This window comes from Aegilops tauschii, chromosome 5, assembly GCF_002575655.3.
Source record: "Aegilops tauschii subsp. strangulata cultivar AL8/78 chromosome 5, Aet v6.0, whole genome shotgun sequence".
In the NCBI taxonomy this organism is placed as follows: Eukaryota; Viridiplantae; Streptophyta; class Magnoliopsida; order Poales; family Poaceae; genus Aegilops; species Aegilops tauschii.
The window spans coordinates 255531146-255540866 of record NC_053039.3 but is presented as its reverse complement, the minus strand read 5'-3'; the positions used below and the strand labels follow the sequence as shown (position 1 = coordinate 255540866).

Sequence of the window (9721 nt, the reverse complement as noted above, 5' to 3'; positions counted from 1 at the left end):
AGCTTAATACCTGACTCTTTACCTTTGTTGAGTTCCCAATATTTAGAGTTGCATTTAATTCTTTCCAAAAAATCCCACCGGAATTCAATAGTCTTCTTCATAAAAGAACCAGCACAAGAAGTATCAAGCATGGATCGATCATTATGAGAAAGCCGAGCATAAAAATTCTGGATAATAATTTCTCTTGAGAGCTCATGATTGGGGCATGAATATAACATTGACTTAAGACTCCCCCAAGCTAGAGCGATACTTTCTCCTTCACGAGGCCAAAAATTATATATGTAATTCCGATCACGATGAACTAGATGCATAGGATAATTTTTTTGGTGATACTCCAATTTCAATCGATTCCAATTCCAAGCTCCAATATCATCGCATATCCTATACCATGCCAATGCTTTTCCCTTTAAAGATAAAGGGAAAACCTTCTTCTTAACTTCATCTCCGGGTAAACCTGCAAGCTTAAACAATCCACAAATTTGTTCCACATATATCAAGTGCCTATCAGGACGTTCGGTTCCGTCTCTTGCATAATGATTAGCTAGCAATTGTTCTATCATACCCGAAGGAATTTCACATTCAATATTTTCAGTAGGTGCAGTAGGTTGAGGGGTAGCTAATTGTGGTTTCGGTCGAGGTGAAGATACCCCGAACAAACCCCTCAAAGGATTGTTTTCCATAGTAACAAGTGACAATAAATTTCAGCACACTATATAAATATTTTCTTACCAAATTCCACTTACCAAAGGCGCTTCATTCCCCGGCAACAGCGCCAGAAAATAACCATGATGACCCACAAGAATAGGGGATCAATTGTAGCTCTTTTCGATAAGTAAGAGTGTCGAACCCAATAAGGAGCAGAAGGAAATGACAAATGGTTTTCAGCAAGGTGATGTCTGCAAGTGCTGAAATCTATTATATTTATATAATTAAAACAAGAGGCAAACGAGCTATTACGTTTGTCCACATATACTAATATTATTTGCACCGTTTGATGAGAATAATAACGGCTTAGATTAAAAGTTTTTATGTAACACATATTTAATATGTTTGTACCAACATATTGGGTTGTCACGTGTATATGCGTATATAAGGCAACGGACTAACGGACCCGTACGCCAAACCATGTGTACACAAAGGGAAGGTAGAACCAAGTCCATCACGTACATGTATGCAGGAATGATACAACAATTCCGTTTGCAAAAGAAAAAAATAGGCACGTATAGAATCAGGTAACCTCATTGAAGGAAGAAAAAATAGGCACTCACAGAACCAGGTCACGTCATTATAAGGAAGTACTTTTTTAATCTCACTGATCTCTCGATCAGATTACATGTAGACGGTGGAGGAACAATCACTTTGGCTCCAAGCACAGGAACCTAATCATCACAATCAATATAGTCTATTATATAGAGGCTTTCCTTAAATCCTTTGGAAGATGACCTGATCAAGGACGAAGTCTCACCGCCGGAGACCAACAATAGCAAAGAAAGCTAGGCTTGCCGAGGGAGAGAGAATGACCTACATCACATATACGAATATGACAGAGGGCCCCGAACAGCGCGTGGATGCAAGCTCCAAAGAAGTGGCGGTGGCCGAGGCGACGACGAGGAGGAGGTAACCCTACAGCCATTCCACTGGAATTATCCAAGCCGTTAAGCATAGTCAGGGTGCTACAAACTGAAGCATGTGATTCTGCGACACGACAATATTCATCCAAAGCTGTGACATCATCGTGCAACTCGATGCCCAATGAAGTCAAGACCGACCTGTTGAGGTCCCAACTACCTCTCATCTGAATCATAAATATTAATTAGTTCACTTATATTGGGATAAAAGCTTCATAGATAACCAACTAACAATTTTCGAATCCTTTTGCTGTCAAAACACTATGGCGTGCAAGAAGCTTATTGAGCAACAAAAACACAAACTAGAACATTCAAGTGAGAGTAGTGAGAATATGGGATTCTATCAACCATATAACCGACCAACTCATGAGCCTCCTTATGACTTTGATAGACAAAAAAATGTATTCATCATATTTAATTACAGATTGTTCTACTATTTTAAACAAACATGCAAATTGTATTTTTGTTTGTTAATATTTCTAACTGCAAAGTAATTAATTCCAAAAGTAAGTCCAATTATGTTATAAGATCCTCTGTTATTTACAAAGAAACAAAAATTTAATAGATTTGTCATTGATTTCATAGGGTTGTAAAGTTAACCAGTGCCACAATAATATATACAAATCTAGATAGAGCCAAAACTCGAAAACTTCTTGACGGGTATGGAACACTATCTTTCACTCTTATTTATCAACTAATGAATCATGACGCATGTTTATTTTTTAGTCATATCAGTTATAATGGAGCCATATCTGAATTATTTACGTCTCCAAACTTCTTTAGATTGCTAACTTTGAGCTTTTGGGTAAAACTTTTAGGATTTCACTTTAACGACCATAGCTATAATAGATCTGTTACTAGAAAATATCCAATGTTCATGTGGTGATTGTCGCAAACTAAGTACAAAGGAGACTATCAAGTATATTTACTGCAACGGTTGCGGTTATATACAGAAATTATAACATCCCAGTAAGCATATTCTACTAATTTGAATATGAAATTTCCTACTCCCTCTGATCCATTTTAATTGTCACTGTACAAAGTTGTACTAAGTCATCGACAATTAATATGAATCGAAGGGAGAATTATATTTACTCTGCACTATGATATGGAAAAGTTGCTGAACTCATCTGATGGAAAATCTGAAGAAGCGCTAGAGGGTACATAATAAATATGTTGAAAGTAAGGCAAACCATTTATGTTATTGAGATAGAGAAATAATACTTCAAATCAGTCGATACAATTAGGGCTATCAGATATGTACTTTTGTGAGTTTCATGTTCTTGGTAACCACTCTTTTTCCTACATACTTTGAGTTGAAGACGACCATGAGAAAAGCTCCAGTACTAAGGGCATCGCCTATAATAGGTGCGATTCTTTGCACATCAATTAAGACACATGAACTAATTTCGTCTAACAAATGTAACCTTTCTTGCTTTGTTTTAATACACATATGAGTAATATAACTTGCAAATATGGTAACAACAAATAAACATAACATACTTTTATCCAACTACACAGGGGAAACATACCTATGAAGAATAAGCCGATGTGGAGGGATGTAGGAATGATGCAAAGTTGTAGCACACATTACATAGGTGGAAGCCGAAAGCAGTAGCAACTAGGAAGCCCACAACTTGCCTTCGCGTTTGACTCCCTACAAATGCAAAGAGATCAATCAGTTCTAATGCAGATTACCATTTTCTGACACCGCTATCATGTATATACATGTTAACAGGCGCATAGAAGACAATCAGCATAACAAAGATTGGCTTATACATAGTAGATGGATACAATGGATTTACCTTTTAATATACAAAACTTCATATAATTACTACGGATATGTTCAAGAGACAATAATCAAAATTGGACAAAATATCAAATAAAAAATATAAGTCTCATTCCCTAAAAAAATGTAATACACATCAATGACAATTAACATTACTCTATAATTTATATCCTATAAATGATACTCAGTTACATGAATAACAACAGAATGTACGAGGTTATCATCTAAATTGTAATTTAACAAAATAACTAAGTAACTCAACGTTACCTCTGAATCACTTAACATTTATAGCAACTAATAAATTACATATATACTGCTAGGAGAGAGGATGGGGATGGGAGAGTAGTAACATATTGATATACTTATCCCTACCCCAAGGTAAAATTTCTCGGACGTGTTGATGGGTTCACCAGAATAAAGATAATTAGCTTAAAAAATCCGACAACAATTAGAAACATCCGGCCTTTAATTATATGTGCCTATTTCCAATCAACAAAGTACGACCGTTAGATCTTTATAAACAAGGTGGCCCCGTAACATGAGATCACAACAGATTGGACCCATAATATTGCAAGCGGGGTAAATTTCTCGGACGTGAGATCGTAACAGGTTCGGACCTCTACACTCAATCTCACGATCCAAATAAGCTGGACCATCAACTCTGAAAAAACAGGCTGGGGACCATCCCACAAGCGACCAAAGCATCCCATAATAAATAAAAAATTGGCGTGTACAGGGTAAAATCTCTCAATAACCAAACATGGCCAAACTCTCACAATCCTCCTGTTATGGCGCTGCTAGAAAGAGGGCGCGAGAGAGTCGGCCGGCGGCCTTTTGCCCACGGCCGAGCAAAAGGAAAGGGATTTCCTTCTTAATTCTTGCTTGATTAGTATAATACATCTCCTCTCTTTATATAGAGAGGTTTACTTGACTCCCAAGCAAGGCTTACTTGACCCCTAAGCACGTGACCCTTAACTCTAATTAACCCTAAGACTAACGGGCTATACCGCCAGCCCAGGCCATTAGGCCCATTACATACTCTAACACTACACCCCACCTGGACATGCAGCTTGTCCTCGAGCTGCAGCCTAACCAACTTATAACCATGACTCGATGCAACACAAACCTAACACCAAAAAACATGCCTTTTACATCTCGGCTTGTTTTATTACTCTCAACCTGAAATGGACTAGGACGATTTATTTTGGACCCCTTAACAAAAAGTGGACACCATCCGCATGTCGGACGTGCACGTGTACAGCCACCTGGATCCCATGGACACCACCTGGACAAAAGGAGTGCATGTGTATGGCTGTTGGTCTGCACTGCACAGGGAAGAGTGGAGGGCTTGCGATGGAGAATGACGAGGAGGGGTGCGCCCCCCAACCGCCGATGTCGCAGACTTTGAGGTCGCTGCCCGCGGGGAAAACAATATGCCCAAGATCCCCGACGCAGCGGACGAGATCGAGGTCCTTTGCGCGGCGAAAAACAGCTGGGAGGAGCGGCAGCTGCAGACCACGCATCTCCCGCACACGCCGACGCGCAAGGAGGCCGCGCGCAGCAGCCTGCAGCCTCACCGCCGCCGACACGTGGCGGGTAGTGATCCAAGCCGGAAGCGGTGACGGCGACGGCGACGGCGGGAACTTGATCTGCTGGATGGGGACGCCCTGGGGAAGCGGTAATGGCGACAGCGGGAACTTGATCTGGTGGATCGGGACTCTCGCCGGCGCGGTCGATGCGGGGCCGGAGCTGACCGGCGGTGGCTGCTGCAGCGGAGCGCCGGGTGCGGCGGAGGCTGCCAGGAGCGGCGGCTGCCACTGTAGCCAGGGCGGGGCGGTGGTGGCAGTGGATGGCAGCTGCAGCGGCCCGGTGAGCGCGGCAGGGACGCCCTGGGGCAGCGGCAGCGGCTGCTGTGGCGAAGCGCAGGGCGCGGCGGAGGCCGCCAGGAGCGGTGGCTGCCACTGCAGCCAGGGCGGGGCGGTGGATGGCAGCTGCAGCGGCTGCTGCGGCCGCCCGGCGAGCGCGGCAGAGGCCGCTTGGTGCAGCGGCTGCCACGGCAGCCACGGCGGCACGGTGGCGGCGATGGGCGGCGCAGCCGGGTGCGGCCCGTAGGACCCGGCCAAGAACAGGTGGATCTCCTGGACCGCCTGGGTTAGGTCCCGCAGCACCCCGGACACCTCCTCCGGGGTGAGGACGGCGAGGACGGGCGCGACAGAGGATCCCGACAGCGGAAGAGACGGGTTGGGCGGCGGTGAAGACATGATCAAACCGAAGCTAGCTGATACCAAATTGTTATGGCGCTGCTAAAAGGAGGGCGCGAGAGGGCCGGCCGGGGGCCTTTTGCCCACGGCCGAGCAAAAGGAAAAGGATTTCCTTCTTAATTCTTGCTTGATTAGATTAATACATCTCCTCTTTTTATATAGAGAGGTTTACTTGACTCCCAAGCAAGGCTTACTTGACCCTAAGCACGCAACCCTTATCTCTAATTAACCCTAAGACTAACGGGCTATACCGCCAGCCCAGGTCATTAGGCCCATTACATACTCTAACACCTCCCCATAAAAAAATGTAGAGAAGATAATTACCTTAAAAAATCGCACAACAATTAGAAACATCCGGCCTTTAATTACGTGTGCCAATTTCCAATCAACAAAGTACGACTGTTAGATCTTTATAAACAAGGTGGCCCCGTAACATGAGATCACAACAGATTGGACCCATAATGTTGCAAGCAGGGTAAATTTCTCGGACGTGAGATCGTAACAGGTTTGGACCTCTACACTCAATCCCACGATCCCAATAAGCTGGACCATCAACTCTAACAAAACAGGTTGGACCATCCCACAAGCGATCAAACCATCCCATAATAAAAAAAATTGGCGCATACAGGGTAAAATCTCTCAACAACCAAACATGGCCAAACTCTCACAATCCTCCCCATAAAAAAATGTAGAGATGCAATCTCTCCAAACAAATTCAAACTCTCACAAAAATGCAGAGAGATCCCACAACTTGCCTCCGCGTTTGACTCTCTACAAATGCAAAGAGATCAATTACATGCTAATGCAGATTACCATTTTCTGACACCTCTCTCATGTATATACATGTTAACAAGTGCAGAGAAGACAATGAGCATAACAAAGATTGGCATACGTAGCAGATGGATACAATGGATTTACCTTTTAATATAGAAAACTTCATATAATTGCTACGGATGTGTTGAAGAGACAATAATCAAAATTGGACAGAATATCAAAAACAAAATAATATAAGTTTCATTCCCTAAAAAATGCAATACACATTAATGACAAGTAACTCAACGTTACCTCTGAATTACTTAACATTTACAACTAATAAAGTACATATATACTGCTAGGACAGAGGAGGAGGATGATGGAGAGTAGTATAAGACATTCATATACTTATCCCTACCCCTCTCTGCCACGGACGACAAGGAACAAGATGGTCGTTCAATCGGACGACATAGCTAATGGTCCCAACGCCACGAACAGGAGAGCAATCTCTTATACTCTCCCGTGGCCTCCCGGCGGCCGCTTTTGCCTCTGTAGATCAGCAACGGCGAGATGCGGTCTCGCTGCTGGGCGCCGCAAAATCCGCGTGCGGCTGGAGCACTCGGTCAGATATAGACTCCAAGATAATCTCCTTCCCAGCTTTGCTTTGGTGATCCATGGGCAAGCCACAAGATTTGGTGAAGCCGCTCCCTTCCCCGTTCCCCTCTCAGAGCTGCCAGAGGAGAGAAAAGGGGATTTACCCTCTCAAAGAAGAGATGTAAATTCTGTAAAGAAAAAAAGGTTGTCCACGTGTGCTGGGATGGGTAGCACGTTGACTATAGTCAGGCGACTGTAGCTTATGTGGAGTGAAAACGAATATATTTTGGGTATAGTATTAGCTACAGAATATACTGTATTTTGTAAAAAAAACTACAGAATATATTTTGTAAAAAAAACTACAGAATATATTTCGCAGGAAATAACTTTTTCTTGGACAAAACAATTACTATTACTTATAATATTTTGTACTCCCTAATGGATTACAACCATGTAGTGCAACAAATGAAGAATAAAAATGCTACAAAACTAAAATAAAAGATGAAGGTACTTATTTCTTCAATACAAAAATACTGGCGATAACTCACAAAGAACCATATAAAGGGGGAGAACGCGTACCGAGGAGTTCAATTGAGAACAATTAACTTTGTTGCAATGTCGAATAAGAAAATGCAAGTCTACAGGAGTAATAATAATAATAATATTTATTTTAAATATATCACTCTAGCCGCGCAATTTGCGCGGGTGGACCCGCTAGTTGTAAGTAACAGAGTAATTTGATAGCCAGATAATTTGTAACGAGCAAGTAATGATAGTAGTAACAAAAATGCAGCATGGTAGCCCAATCCTTTTGAGGCAATGGACAGGCCAAAACGGTCTCTTATAGTAAGCAAAGCGTTCTTGAGGGTACACGGGAATTTCATCTAGTCACCTTCATCATGTTGATTCGATTTGTGTTCGCTACTTTGATAATTTGATATGTGGGTGGACCGGTGCTTAGGTGCTGTTATTACTTGAAAAAACCTCCTACCTATGGATTACCCCCTCGCAAGCATCCACAACTACGAGAAAAGTATTAAGAATAAATTCTAACCATAGCACTAAACTTTTGGATCCAATCGATCCCTTGCGGAATAGCGCATAAATTAGGGTTTAAGGTTCTGTCACTGATACGCCTCCAAGGTATCTATAATTTATGAAGTATTCATGCTATTATATTATCCATCTTAGATGTTTTATATGCATTTATATGCTATTTTATATGATTTTTGGGACTAACCTATTAACCTAGAGCCTAGTGCTAGTTTCTGTTTTTTCCTTGTTTTTGAGTTTTACACAAAAGGAATACCAAACGGAGTCCAATTGACATGCCAATTTTTCACGATTTTTTATGGACCAGAAGAAGCCCACGGAGCATCGGAGATGGACCAGAAGAGTCCCGAGCCGTCCACGAGGGTGGAGGGCGCGCCCTCCTATCTCGTGGACGGTTCGGAGACCCCCCTGATGTGAAACTGACGGAAAAAATTCCTATAAATACAGAAACCCCCAGAAAATTACCTAGATCGGAAGTTCCGCCGCCGCAAGCCTCTGTAGCCACGAGAAATCAATCTAGGCCCTCTCTGGCACCCAGCCGGAGGGGGCCATCATCACCGGAGGCCATGGAGGAGGATCCCGGTGGGGCCATCATCGCCATGAAGGCCAAGGACCAGAGGGAGAACCTCTCCCCATCCATGGGGGAGGCCATGGAGGAGGAAGCACAAGGGGGAGAACCTCTCCTCCTCTCTCTCGGTGGCGCTGGAGTGCCATCGGGAGGGGAATCATCGTCGCGGTGATCGTCTTCATCAACATCACCATCATCATCACCATCCTTATCTATTTTACGCGGTCCACTCCCCCGCACCCCGCTGTAATCCCTACTTGAACATGGTGCTTTATGCCACATATTATGATCTAATGATGTGTTGCCATCCTATGATGTTTTGAGTAGATATCCTTTGTCTTTGGGTTGATTGATGATCTAGATTGGTATGAGTTGTATGTTTTATTTTGGTGCTGTCCTATTGTGCCCTCCGTGTCGCGCAAGCGTGAGGGATTCCCGCTGTAGGGTGTTGCAATACGTTCATGATTCGCTTATAGTGGGTTGCTTGAGTGACAGAAGCATAAACCCGAGTAAGGGGATTGTTGCGTATGGGATAAAGGGGACTTGATGCTTTAATGCTATGGTTGGGTTTTACCTTAATGATCTTTAGTAGTTGCGGATGCTTGCTAGAGTTCCAATCATAAGTGCATATGATCCAAGAAGATAAAGTATGTTAGCTTATGCCTCTCCCTCATATGAAAGGCAATAGTGATTACCGGTCTTATTAACAATTGCTTAGGACAATTCCGCACACCGATCCATCATTATTCCACACTCGCTATTTATAATATTTAGTAATATATTCTAACTTTATGATAACAACACCTACTTTTATGTTTTAGCTCTCCGATATCATGCAAAGTTATCCTCTTCATACTCACAACGTAGTTTTATTTCTTGTTTCTAGTTGGAAGCAAACGTTCGGTGTACGTAGAGTCGTATCAGTGGCAGATAGGACTTGAGAAAATATTGATCTTACCTTTAGCTCCTTGTGGGTTCGACACTCCATACTTATCACTTCCACCTTTGGGAATTGCTACGATGATTCCCTGCACTTGGGGATTATCAAGCTCTTTTCTGGCGCCGTTGCGGGGGA

At 42.9% G+C, this 9721-nt stretch overlaps 1 long non-coding RNA gene across 1 annotated transcript; it reads right to left on the bottom strand.

Moving 5' to 3' along the window:
• Window positions 1-1225: 1225 nt before the first annotated feature.
• Window positions 1226-7314, bottom strand: LOC141023381 (uncharacterized). Its single transcript, XR_012184598.1, has 3 exons — window positions 6850-7314; window positions 3161-3285; window positions 1226-1795 (listed from the first exon to the last, which is right to left on the bottom strand). It is a non-coding gene; the product is annotated as an uncharacterized lncRNA (long non-coding RNA).
• Window positions 7315-9721: the final 2407 nt, after the last annotated feature.